We start from the raw sequence: 14,913 nt of genomic DNA, 5'->3' as shown, positions 1-14,913 counted from the left end.
ATGTCTATTCAATTAATTTAAATAGGGTTGCAATCTCCACATTTAGAAGGACACTTTGAATTTGAATGAAATTTCATTAGAGTTTATTCTCTCAAGCTTTATGTTTTTTCTTTGTATTCTTTGTTTTAGAATGCATGTATTAGAACTTTCAATCTAGTTTGATCAATTAGATTGTGGAGAGTTCGAAATCTTGAAGTTAGGAACAAGTTCTCCTTTCTTCTTAATCATCGATCAATCTTTCAAGCAAATTTATTTAGTTCTTGGGTTGTTATCATTTTGTTTATTGAGGTTATTCATATATCGTTGTGGGGTTCACCTAGAATAAAAAGGGGGAGAGGGGGGGGGGGGACAGTTTCTCATACGTGATTGAGGTAGTTCTCTTTATCATTTGGTATCAGTCTTCAATTAAGGTAGTTTTCATACCTATGATGTATTGTTCATTAGAGGAATCAGTGGTACTTAAGAAGTTAGATGTAATTACATGGGCAAAATGGTAAATTGGCCCGACCGTACTTACGAGCGATTTGTGAAGAGTCATTGTACTGTTGATTGGTTATATCCAATTGACACATAAATATATCTGTAGCGCGAATAGTGCAGCTGTCAGTCTTTAGTGGAATGCCTGACATTAACGGATATTAGTTAGTTATTCACGTATTGTTGGATCTTCAAGTTACAGATCCATAAGGTCCCCTTGGTAGCTCAATGGATTCAATTTGAGAATCAATTTTTAGGTTAGTTTGAAATGTTCAAATTAACAAGAGAAAATTTGATTATATATGATATAATTAAACTGTATCAATTATATAAGATATAATTGACTTATGTATTACATACATTGATTGGAGAAATTATTTTTTAATGCTATAAGGGAGAAAAAGAACTATGGTATATATATTGCATGAGATGTGATATTAAAACTATAGGTTATGAATATATTGATTATATTTATAATTAAATCAATTATAGGATAATTGATTACAGTTTTTCTCTCATAACCAACTTAGTGGGAAGTTGTGATCAGTTTGGTAACTGATGGTTAAAATGAAAATCGTTTTCATTTTTACACAATGAGATCATTTCGATATTATGAATCATGCGATCAAAAGATATAGCTACACGATAGCTTGAAAGCATATATGATTGTGTAAGAGTTTTCTATACGATAGTCACTTATCTACTAAATGATCGAGTATACTGTCTATATGATAGATTAAAACCATCTCCCACTTACTTGATCGTCTACACGATCTAAAAATTCTTCCTACCCTATACCAAATCCCATGGAGCACAACTCCTGGATTCTCACACCGAGAATACCAAGGTAGCCTCCTGTGGTGTCTTCTTATTGTTCAAGGGACGAGTGGAGATTTATTCTTGTTCGAGGAGATTGCTGAGGAGATTACTGTTTGACTGTAGATTCGTTTGTGTTGGTGAACGATCGTGCAGTAAGTTCGAGGGAGCGAGAAGAATAGTTCTTCAAGGGTAAGTTCACTTGAACCTTCGTATTTCCCTTTTGTGGCATGCTTAAAGTTTTGCATAACTATTATTGTTTGATTGTAAATGTGTATGTTCTGTCACAATGAGATTTGGAACGATCTTGCTTCCGCTCATGGGTCTCTTTGTTAAGAGTTCCTTCAATTGGTATCAGAGCTAGGTTGTTCTGATAGTCCAAATTCCATTGATGTATTAAATTACATTACAGTCTTGGTGGGTTTTACATAGTCTGCAATACGTTTAAATGTTAGATGTAGTTATGGATCTGAATCGATGGATGTTTCGAGATGGTTGCCTCTGTTCTTTAAAGCTTTCTTTACATTTCAAGTTCATTTGTAACGACCCCTGTGTTTTTGGGTATAATGTTCTGCTATTGGGTTTGTATTCAAAGTGTTTGAGTCTGTAAGAGTCATTCGTGAAGAAGCTTCAACGCATGAAGATTCCATTCTAATCGTGGAAGAAGACCAAGAGTTGGTCGTATCGTGTAGCCCGAGCTATACGATCGTTTAGATTTAGTTATGTGATCGTGTAGAAAGTTCTACCTAATCATGTAGTATTTGCTAAACGATCGCATGGCTGATGCTGAACGATCGGGTAAAGTGTTTACTCGGTCGTATTGCATTGGCTACTCGAACGTGTAGATGATGAGGTAAACGATCGTTGAGGTTTTAATTCTCATCGCATGGTAGGCACGCGCACTAAATGATTGAGTCAACCAACATGCTTCATCGCATAGTCCCTGGTTACTCGATCACTTGGTATACAATACTTGATGCATGCTCCGTGATCGTTTAGACGATCATGCTTCACAGCATAGTTTTCGTCTATACGATCGTTTAGGCGTGCATTACACGATGTGCGCTGCATGATCACGTGGCCTTCATGCTTCATCGTATAGTCATAGGCACGTGATCCATGCTATACGATCGTTTATTCTCGTTCAACGTCACTAGACGATCACACGGAGCTGCTATACGATCAAAGGAATGATGCTTCACTCGGGCAGTTCAAGACTCGGTTCGCCGGTTTGAATCGGTTGGCTCATTAAATTTGTAATAGATAGCTTTATCTTTTCTGTTTTTTGAGGTAATCATCTCAGTCCATTGATTCTTGATGAATGTAAATGTGATGTATGTTTATTTTTATATGTCATAAAGTATGCCATATAGTTTTAAATCCACCATAGGTTATGTATTTTTCATGCATCATCTATATAGTGTAAGAGTTATGATATAGTAGCTAGCATGACTAAATTACTTTAAAGCATGCTCATGCATCATATAATATAAGAGTTATATTTATGCATACATCAAGCATATCCATGCATCATCTTTATATTATAAGTGTTATAGTATAAGGGTGTATGAAAGCATGTATGCTTGGTTCATTACATGGTTATATAAGAGTTATATATAGTAATGAATGAACATTGCATGAGACATGACACATAGGTTAATTTATAATAGTTATAAATACCTAGTCTAGCTTAGCAATATGAATGATTTTGATTGTTTTTTTTTTTTTTTTTTATAAGAGTTATATTAGAAATTAGAACTAAAATCAATGAGAGAGACATCCATGCAAACTTAGGTTTGATCAGGTTTTAAAAGAGTTTTAAAATTTTATGGAGATAGACCTAAGATCACGGTTCTAATGAGACTAGAAACGTAAGTTTAATCTTTTAATTGGTTTAATAGGATTAAATTGACTAATATAGTATTAAATATGTAGAAAATCTATCTATAAGGGACCTTTTGTCTAAGACAGGTTTTGTTTAGGCTGGGGTATTTAAGGTGATGAAAACGGAACATTCCTACCTAGGAACTTACCTGGAAAGGTGAATTAGATAGATTTGAAGCATGCATGCAAATTCGATGATAGTTTGTTAAAGTGTTTAATGGGGCTTGATTCGAACTTGTTTAATTATCAAAAGCAAGAGTTGTTTTTGAGCAAATTAAACTCAAACTTAGATAAAATCAGTAGCTAGATTGTCTAAGTTAATGAATCCCTAGGTAGAACATTTAGTGGGAGGTACTTGGGGTATATGATACTTCACTTAAACCTTTACACGTTTCTTCCTAAAGTTCACACCGTGAGATCTATCCTTGGCCTCGTGACACCCTGGGAGTGTCCCCCTAAAGGATGGTGTTTGGATAGGTCAATACCAAGGTGAACGGAGAGAATGTTCATAGTAAGTGGGAACGGGACGTGTGACAACATATCCCACGGTCTCTCTCATTAGGTTGGATAACGTTTTATGCATCGCCTTGAGGCACCTTGGGAGTGTCCCTCTAAAGGATGGTAGTTTTGCACGACTCTTTATCTGATATCCTGTATAGGATAAGGTCTCTTTAGTCTCTTGTCCTAATCTTCTTTTTCCCTACGATGGGCGCATTAGGGCAGGACTCTAGGGCCTAAAATGAGGGGTTACACTTACCGGAATTGTTAAAGGTTAACATATTCTAAACTGAAAAAATGGTGACTATTAGAGTAAGTTACAAGAGTTGTTTCTGTTTAATGGTTGAGAATGTCTCATCCCAGTGAAGGGACACTTGATCACCCCATCGATGACTTTTGTCCTGCCTTGCTAAGGCATCATTGCAAAATAGATATCTTTAACTTAGGGTACATTAGAACTATTTTTCTAAAACCTAAAATTGGTGTTAAAAGTGATAATGCATAGAATTATTAAGTTCATTCATGTTTGTTTTAGCAACTTTTAAGTATGGCAACTGCGACATTAGCATTATTAGCCGCCGAAAAATTAACTGGTGACAATTACGCTAGTTGGAAAAACTCAATACTTACCATTTTAATCATCGATGATCTTCGGTTCATCCTTATGGAGAAGTGTCCTCCTATTCCAGCTTCTAATGCTGCTTGAAACGTTCGAGATGCATATGAGCGATGAACATGGGCGAATGAGAAAGCCCGAGCTTACATCTTGGCCAGCATAAACGATATCTTGGCCAAGAAGCATGAGCCCATGGTCACTGCACATGAGATCATGGAGTCCCTAAAGGGAATGTCCGGACAACTGTTTGGGTAGCTCAAGCATGAAGCTCTCAAAAGCATCTTCATCTCCAAAATGAAGGATGGTACATCTATTTGAGAACATGTTCTGAACATGATGTTCCACTTTAATGCCGCGGAGATGAATGGGGCCCGCATCGATGAGGGCAGCTAGGTTAGCATTGATGGAACACGAGATATACGCAGCGAAAAAAGGACCTAATTACACTTTAATTGCTTTTAATTTAAAGGAAATAAGCATGCAAATGGAGGAAAAAACAGTAAATAAAAGTGGATAGGAAACAACCTTTGTAGCTCCCGAACAACGCTTTTCCTTGCTGAATCTCGATCCGAACTTTTCTGGACCACCACTAGAGTTGACTTACTATCCTCTAGACTCAGAACCGAATTGTGGGACTCGATGGATGAAGAAAACCGAGAGAGAGAAAGAGATGGAAAAATAAGAATGAATTTGGGTTTGGGTTTTTAAATTTTCAGTACAATTATGAAAACTAATTTTTGCAAAAATGGCAAAAGTCTTTAATCCAAATTCAAAAGCCCATTTTATAGAAAAAAACCATGCAATATTTGCATGAAACAAATCCATAAAAACCCAACACCTAGAATCCATTATCTAAGTGGGCTTAATGTCTCCACATAAGCCAACACCTAACCCACTATTTTGTTAGTGGAATTATCCAACAAAAGTTTGAATTTATCTAAGTTTGAATTTATCTAACCCACTATAGTCAAAGGGCAAAATAGTCATTTTGTCAAAGTCAAACTTTGACCAAAAAGTCAATATTTTGACTTTTTATGATTTTTCTCGTGTTGATTAATTTTGACCTCCCGAGCATGAATCCACATTCATTTTCTCAAAATTCAAATCACATTTGAATATAAGGTCGGTCAAAGTTTTACTTTCAAAGTTAAAAGTTAACTCTTTGACTTTTTACATCTTTGACCATTTCCATTATTTCCGAACTTCCGAATATGAACGTATTCATATTCTTGATATTTAAATCACATTTAAATATTAAAGCTGTATCTCTAAACTGAAGAACCGACCACTATATCACATATACTTGTTGGTTTCTTCCTCTTCACCTAATTCGAATTATTCTATCATACTGTTATAAGTTTATTCCATATGAGCTAGTAGGGGAACCTAATAGACCTATAGATCATGGGCTCCAACGATCCGAGATTAGCTGGCTAAACTCTTTAGATGGAGCTAATCAATATTCGTTAATAATGGGTCATTCTACTATAGTCCCGTAGTTGCACTCCCCTCACTATAGATATATTTATGTCCATTTGATATAACCATGATTAGTAAGCTAATCCTTCATAGGTTGTTCGTAATCTCGGCTGGGTCATAAAAACCGTTTTACCCCCGAGACTACATCTTATTCCTTAAGTTCCACTGATCCTCTAATGAACAATTGGTTTAAGGTCCAACCTATAAACCGAACCCCTCTCGGGCAAAGAAGAGGGTGGGGTCTCTTGTTCAAGACTTGGATTCAGTACTAAAGGGAACAACCTATCTACCATCCCTATAACGGGTAGGAGTGAATTCCATCTTGCACCCTATGTTCCCAGCTATCCACCTGATCTTACCCCTGAAATGGGAAGCTTATTGGGCTAGCGATGATGAGCTGCCCTCACCTATGCAGATCTAAGAATAATTCCGAGTGAACAAGAGTTTATAGTTAGCTCAGGATTAAGATTAAGTTATTTAGGTCATCAATTAACGAAATAGTCAGTTTTATACATAAAGCGACATTTAGAACGTAAAAAGTGACTATTTCATGGTTCAGTCTTATGCAAACTCATTGCATAGGATGCCCCCATTCACATATCTCTATATGAACGATTCAGGATCACATCGTTTGTACTAACTACAAAGTGAGACTCATCTATAGTGTCCCCAGAATAAGGCGCCCAACTTTATTCATATACTATAGACCATTTTGGCTATATATTTGAACTTGATCCACATTTATGTCACTACATAAAGTTCAAACTACATTAAATAGCCTCAGGACCTTAGTTTATTGGATTTAAGATTATAATTTCAATAACAACTTTATCGAAAAACAAAATAGAATATGTTTATTAATTTACAAACTACGAGTTTTAGGACATAAAATCCAACAAGCATTATTCTGCAAACGTTGCCAGAAATCTTCCTGCCCTTCCTAAGCAAGGTTGTTCTGAACAGAGTTGATTACACCCTTACAACTCTCCTCAACGAGTTGTAGACATTCCAATCCTTGTTGAGAAGCATGGAGAAGACAGTTGGTGAGGCAAATGTTGCTTCATCATCTAAAAAGTTTCACAAAGGTTTAACCTTAGGATCTAAGTCTGTACCTTCTTCTTCCAACACTAACAAGTGGAAGAAGAAGAAGGGTAGTAAGAGGAAGGGGAAGACACCAGCTAACCCACAACTTGCTGCACAGTGGGGTAGGCAACCAGTGCTGATTGAAAAAAAAATGTTTCCATTGCAACCAGGACGGGCACTGGAAGTGAAACTGCCCATGTTAGCTAAAGGAGAGGAAGAAGGCTAAGGCCAAGGGCAAGCAAGGTAAATGTGATTTACTAGTTTTGGAAACTTATTTAGTGGAGAATGATGATTATGCCTGGATTATAGACTTTGAGGCCACTAATCATGTTTGTTCTTCTTTTCAGGGGATTAGATCCTGGTGGCAGCTTGAGGCTGGAGAGATGATGATGTGAGTAGGCACCGGGCACTTCGTCTCCACTGTGGCAGTGGGAGGCATCCAGTTAACTTTATAGAATAGGTTTATCATTTTACATGATGTATATGTTGTTCCTGAACTAAAGAGGAACTTAATTTCTGTAAAGTGTCTGCTTGAATGTAAATATACTCTCAACTTTTCAATGAATAAAGTGTTTATTCTTAAAAATGGTGTTGAGATATGTTCAGCTTTACTGGAAAATAATTTGTATGTGCTAAGATCGTTAGCAACAAATTCATTCCATAACATAGAGATGTTTAAATCCGCCGTAGCTTAAAATAAACGATTTAAACTTTATCCTAAAGAAAATGCCCAACTTTGGCACCTTTAATTAGGGCGCATAAATCTCAATAGGATTGAGAGATTGGTGAAGAATGGATTTTTAAACATGTTTTAAGAAAATTATTTACCGGTGTGTGAGTCATGCCTTGAAGGTAAGATGACTAAAAGGCCTTTTATTGGAAAAGGTTATCGAGCCAAAGTGCCTCTAGAGTTAGTACATTCAGACCTTAGTGGTCCAATGAATGTGCGAGCTAAGGGAGGTTACGAGTATTTCATCACTTTTACTGATGATTACTCGAGGTATGGGTATGTTTATTTGATGCAACATAAGTTAGAATCCTTTGAAAAGTTCAAAGAGTTCAAGGCTGAGGTTGAAAACGTATTAGATAAACGGATTAAGACACTTCGATCAGATCGGGGTGGAAAGTTTTTGGATTCTGAGTTCTAGAACTATTTAATAGAACATGGAATCGTTTCTCAACTCTCAGCACCTAGTACACCTCAGCAAAATGGTGTATCAGAGAGGAGAAACAGAACCCTATTGGACATGGTTCGGTTGATGATGAGTTATGCTTCCTTATCGGACTTGTTTTGGGCCTTTGTAGTAGAGACTGCGACCTATATCCTCATCTATGTTCCTTCCAAGAGCGTTGCCAGAACACCTTTGGAGTTGTGGAATGGGCGTAAAGCTAGTTTATGTCACTTCTGCATCTGAGGTTGCCCAACCCATGTGCTAATCCTAAGAAATTGGAACCACGTTCAAGGCTATGCCTATTTGTAGGCTACCTCAAAGGGACACAAGGGGGTTACTTTTATGATCCTAAGGACAACAGGGTGTTTGTGTCAACAAACGCTACCTTCCTTGATGAGGATTATATAAAGGGAGCACAGTTCGAGAAGTAAACTAGTATTGAGAGAACTTTCCAAAGACACTATTAAAACTTCAACAAGAGTTGTTGAAGAGCCTGCTACATGAACAAAAGTTGTTTATGGTGTTGGGTTTTATGTCCTAAAACCCGTGGTTTGTAATCAATAGAACTAATTCTGAAAATTCAATAAGGTGTTATTGAATAGATGTATTGCTTATGAGAAATCCAATCAATCTGAAAGTCCCTTAACTATTAGATGAGTACTTGAACGTTATGTGGAGCCAAAAAGGTGGATCGGGTTCGATTAAGTAGTAAAAATGATCTATGGTATATAAATAAGTTTGGGTACCTTATTCTGATAACACTATTGGATGCGGCCTGCTCTATAGTTGTTACAAAGTGTTGTAAAGTGCTACAAACGAAGTGATCCTAATTCGTTCATGTTGGGACATGAGGAGTGAGGGTGTCCTTATGCAAAAGGGTTTGTATAAGATTGGACCACGAAATTAGTAATTCTTACTTTATAACGCTGTTTACTATTTAAGACTGGCTATTTCAAATCGATGACCTAGGTAACTTGACCTAATCCTGAGCTAACTATGAACTCCTATTTATTTGGAATTATCCCTAGATTTGCATAGGTGAGGGTTGGCTTAACAACGCCGGCTCAATAACCTCCCATTTCAGGGGTAAGACTGGATAGATAGCTGAGGACATAGGGTACAAGATGGAATTCACTTCTACCTGCTTTTAAGGATAGTAGAGAGGTTGTTCCCTTCAGTGCTAATTCTAGGTCTTGAATAAGGGGCCCCACCCTTTCATTGGCCCGAGAGGGACTCGGTTTTGTTGATTGGATCACAAAACAATCGTTTATTAGGGGATCAATGGGGACTTAAGGAACAAGAGATAATTTTGGGGGTAAAACAGAGACTCAACCGTTATTACGAACAACCTGTAAAGGGTTGACTTACTAATCATGGTTATATCGAGTGGACATAATATATATACAGTGAGGGGAGTTCAACTAAAGGGTTTACTGGAGTGACCCATTAGTTAACGAATGGGGGTTAGATCGATCTAATGAGTTTCGCCAATTAATCTCGGATCGTTGGAGCCCATGATCTGTAGGTCCACAAGATCCCCCTACTAGCTCGAAAATGAATTAGCCCTAGAGTAACGTGATAAGTTAATTTGAAACGTTGAAATTAGAATCAAACGAAATTGGAGAATTTATATTTAAATATGATTTAAATATATGAAGATGTATTTGTGTTAAATTAATTTAATATTGGATATTAAATTAATTAGAATTATTTAAATTGTTTAAGTAATTATTTATTATTTCTATTAGAAAATTAATTTATGAAGTTAATTTATAAAATTAATAAATTTTGATTTTTAAATCAAAAGTGATTTTAAAATCAAAATATGGTTTTTGGAAATAAAAAATTACACAAAATGGAAAAATGGAATTTTCCAACTCCATCTTCAAGTAGCTCACAAACAACCCACCATCTTCAAGCTTCAATAACTCCAAGCATGAGCTGCATCTCATGCCACCATTGTTATTGCATGATAGTCTACAATATATTGAAGAGGTTGGAGTGATTTTGAGGCAATGCAAGCAAGAGAATTTTAGCTGAAAATTCGGTTGAAGAAGGAGTTCTTCATTTGGGTTGCTGCTGTGAGCATTCTCCAAATTCCCTTTGATTTCAGCTTATTTTGAATCCCACAACTCAATCTAGAGCACCAAGAGAATAGTAGGGAAGATCTTGTGGTGGTCTGCACAAAGATTTGGAGGAATTAGTTGTTGGAAATCGAGATTTCAAAGGTTCTTAAAAGATATGTTTTGAAACCCATTTAATTTTGCTTGAGCATGCTTTCGTTTATGCCAAAATTAATCAATTAGAGTGCTTATCGATCCTCGTCGCTTTCACTAGGTGCTGGTACCTTCCAACAGATGAAAGTTCATCTAGTAGGTCAAATCCACCTCAAGAGTTGAGGGAACCTTGATGTAGTGGAAGGGTTGCGAACCCACTTGTTCACTATATGGGTTTAACTAAAATTCTGGCTATGGTAGCCGATGGCGAGGTTGAGGATCTGTTGTCTTATAAGAAGGCAATGAAGGATGTTGACAAAGATAAATGGGTCAAAGCCATAGATCTCGAGATGGAGTCTATGTACTTCAACTCAGTATGGGATCTTGTAGATCAATCTGATGGGGTTAAACCTATAGGTTGCAAATGGATCTACAAGAGGAAACAGGGTGCTGATGGGAAGGTGGAAACCTTTAAGGCTAGACTTGTGGGAAAGGGTTATACCCAGGTAGGGAAGTTGACTATGAGAAGACTTTCTCACCTGTTGCCATGCTTAAGTCTATCCGCATCCTCTTGTCCATTGCCTCATATTATGACAATGAGATATGGCAAATGAATGGCAAGACTACCTTTCTAAATGGTAATCTTGAGGAGACCATTTATATGGTGCAACCCGAGGGATTTATAGCCCAAGGTTAGGAGCAAAAGGTTTGCAAACTGAATCGGTCCATTTATGGAATGAAACAGGCATCTCGATCTTTGAACATAAGGTTTGATATTGCAATCAAATCTTATGGCTTTGACTAAAACATTGATGAGCCTTGTGTCTACAAGAAAATCATCAACAGTTCAGTAGTTTCCTAGTGTTATATGTAGATGATATCCTACTCACTGGGAATGATGTAGGTTTACTGACTTCAGTTAAGAACTGTCTAGCGAACCAATTCCAAATGAAAGATTTGGGTGAGGCTCAGTTTGTTATTGGGATTCAAATTTTTCGGGATCGAAAGAACAAAGTCCTAGCACCGTCTCAAGCATCGTACATTGACAAGATGTTAATTAAGTACTCGATGCAGAACTCCAAGAGGGGCCTTTTGCCTTTTCGTCATGGAGTTACATTGTCTAAGGAGCAATGTCCCAAGACACCTCAAGAGGTTGAAGAAATGAGACGGGTCCCCTATGCATTTACCGTTGGCAGTTTGATGTACGCGATATTATGTACGAGACCTAACATCTGCTAGCTGTGGGGATAGTTAGTAGATTTCATTCTAATCCAGGACATGGTTACTAGACTGCTGTCAAGAATATCCTCAAGTATCTTCGGTGAACGAGGGATTACATGCTTGTGTATGGATATAAGGATATTATCCTTACTAGATACATAAACTCCGATTTTCAGATTGATAAGGATTCTCGGAAATCCATGTTAGGATCAGTGTTCACTCTTAATGGAGGAGCTGTAGTATGGCGAAGCACTAAGCAAGGGTTCATTGTTGACTTCACTATGGAGGCTGAGTATGTAACGACTTGTGAATCTGCTAAGGAGGCTGTTTGGCTTAGAAAGTTCTTGACTGATCTGGAAGTTGTTCCAGACATGTCTTGATCCATCACTTTTTACTGTGATAATAGTGGTGCTGTGGCGAATTTAAGAGAGCCTAGGAGTCACAAGCGCGACAAACATATCGAGCGAAAATACCATCTTATTAGAGAGATTGTGCATCGAGGAGACATGATTGTCACGAAGATCGCTTCACATATACCTATTACACATCTCTCACTTGCCCTAGATTATACAATGTACATGTCTCGTAGATCTAGATTCTCTAGAAGACCCTCAAATACTTTAGCCGAGAGAGCCTTTGTAAATGGATCAACAATGTTGTGCTCTGAATCAATCATTGTGATGATCATATCTCCCCTTTGCACAATCTCCTGTATCGAGTCATACTTCCTCTCACTATGCTTTCCTTGTTTGTGACAGCAAGGTTCTTTAGAGTTGACTACTGCCTCACTGTTGTCACAGTATAAAGTGATGGGCAAGTCTATATTTGGATCCACTTTCAAATCACTTAGGAACTTCCTTAGCCAAACTGCTTCCTTTATTGCTTCAAAAGCAGCTACATACTCAGCTTCCATAGTGGAATATGCAATGAATCCTTCCTTGATACTATGCCATACTACAGCTCCCCTATTCAGGGTAAACACTGACCCTAACGTGGATTTTTTAGAATCCTTGTCAGTTTGGAAATCAGAGTCTATGTATCCTGTAAGGATAAAATCCTTAGCTCCATACACCAACTTGTAGTCCCTCATTCTCCTAAGATACTTGAGAATGTTCTTAACCGTTGTCCACTGGTCTAACCCTGGATTGGACTGGTAACTACTGACAATTCCCACTGTATAACAAATATCTGGCCTAGTGCAGAACATAGCATACATTAAGTTGCCCATAGCTGAGGCAAATGGAATATGTCTCATATCCTCAACTTCTTGAGGTGTCTTAGGACACTGTTCGTTGGACAAGTGAACCCTATGCCTGAAAAGTAACAAACCTTTCTTAGAGTTCTGCATCGAATATAAGTTGCTTGAGATAGAGCTAGTGTTATGTTCTTGCGATCCCTGATGATTTGAATTCTAAGTACATACTGCGCCTCTCCCAAATCTTTCATTTATAATTGGGCTGCCAACCATTCCTTAATGTCAGTAAGATACCCTACATCATTTCCAATGAGTAGGATATCGTCTACATAAAGTATTAGAAAATCTACTTTATCGTTGATGATTTTCTTGTAGATACAAAGTTCATCAACGTTTTGATCAAAACCAAAAGATTTGATCGCTGTATCTAATCTAATGTTCCAAGATCTGGATGCCTGTTTCAACCTATAAATGGATCGATTTAGCTTGCAGAATTTTTGCTCCTTACCTTGGGCTATGAACTCCTCAGATCGAGACGTAAAGATATTCTCCTCAAGATTGTCATTGACAGGCCCAAAACTTACGTCATTAATAAAATTCATCCTTGATCAAAATAAAATTTGTATATATCGAACTACTCTTATTACTACTAAAACGTAGAAATAGTGGTAAGTGTGGGGTTGAACCATAGAGAAGCATTGAATTAATTTCTTTTAAATTAAAATTGACCTTGGAAAAACCGTAAAAATGGGATTTTGGTTTTTAGTTGTAAATTGAATAAAATGCAAGAAAGATAAATTGCTAGGGATAAATGAAACAGTAATTGGTTTCATCTAGTTCTCAGATCAAGTAACAATCCAATATAATTTAAATCATTGTTTTCCACCAAAGGATCACGTTTTTGAATTATGCATGCATAACTACCCAATTGATGCGAATTAACTAATCTTTACAAAGGGCGATAATCAATTAATTCGAAAACAATCAAGCGTCATAATTCATAATTAAGGCTGGAAAGACAGTGCGCTAACTAACCTACATGCTTCTAGATACATTGGGTCCTTAGGAGCCATAAAGAACTAGAAACACATGCATTAAGATTTAGGATTCAACAATATTGATTAAGTGTCAGGAAAAGCCTTTTTCAAATAATCAATTTATTCTTTAAATCTAGATTAAACATGCGATGCAAAGGTTCAAGGTCAACCTATACATCTAAGCATGCTCATCTAATCGATGCTACAAGGCTAAACTTAAAGCATGAACAATTACAAGGATACGTGCGAGCTTGAATTTAACTAGCGGAGATATGCAATTATGATAGGGCATCAATCTAACAACAAAAGAAAAACGAAATCAAGCAAGTTTCAAAGAAAACACAATTCTAAATTAAAACACAAAGATGGACAGAAAACTCATTGAATTATAAAAATTGTTCGATCCAAGAACTAAATAAAGAATTACCTCATCGATTTATAGACAAACCAATGAGATATGTCCAAACACACGTTCATAATCCGAAATAAAATGAAAAACTATCCTAATGATATTGAAAGCATAAAGGAAAAGGAAGAAGTTTTGGCCTTTCCTGGGCCTCTATTGAGATTTAATACAATTTTCAGCATAAATTGATTAAAATCAAAGGAGATTATTTATAGAAAACGGGACAGCATTGCAACGCTAGAACGCTGAGGCAGCTTATCAAGAGCGTCAGGTGAAGAAGTCCAATGCTACCCTGACACTCACTTATGCGCGCGAAAGGCTCTCCGTCCGTCAAAGCTCGTAGCATTGCAAAGCTGATGGTTAGCATTGTCTTATAGAGTTAGATGAGCATCAAGCCAAGCCAACTCACGAGCATTGGACGCTAAAGTTAGACGAGCATCAAGCCAAGCCAACTCACGATCATTGGACGCTAAAGTTGGGGCATTTTGGTCTTTTTGATTCCTTTGAAGCTCAGATGCTCAAATCACCTCAAAATTGCTTCAAATTAATCCCGATCAGCTCTAAATTGCCAATTATACCTCTTAATTACTCAGTACCTACAAAATAGGAAAAGAAACACGTGAAATCCGATAACGAGCCCGAATTAAGCGAGGAATAATAACTCTTTTTGAGAGCTATCAATGTATTAGGTAAATATAGCCATATCTAGCATAATTATCAATAAAACTGATGAAATATTCACATCCTTCTCGTGCCTTGACATTGAATGGACCACAGAAGTTTGAATGCACGAGCTCTAAGGGTTCTTTGGCT

This window comes from Benincasa hispida, chromosome 1 (assembly GCF_009727055.1).
Source record: "Benincasa hispida cultivar B227 chromosome 1, ASM972705v1, whole genome shotgun sequence".
In the NCBI taxonomy this organism is placed as follows: domain Eukaryota; kingdom Viridiplantae; phylum Streptophyta; class Magnoliopsida; order Cucurbitales; family Cucurbitaceae; genus Benincasa; species Benincasa hispida.
This window is presented reverse-complemented; position numbering follows the sequence as displayed.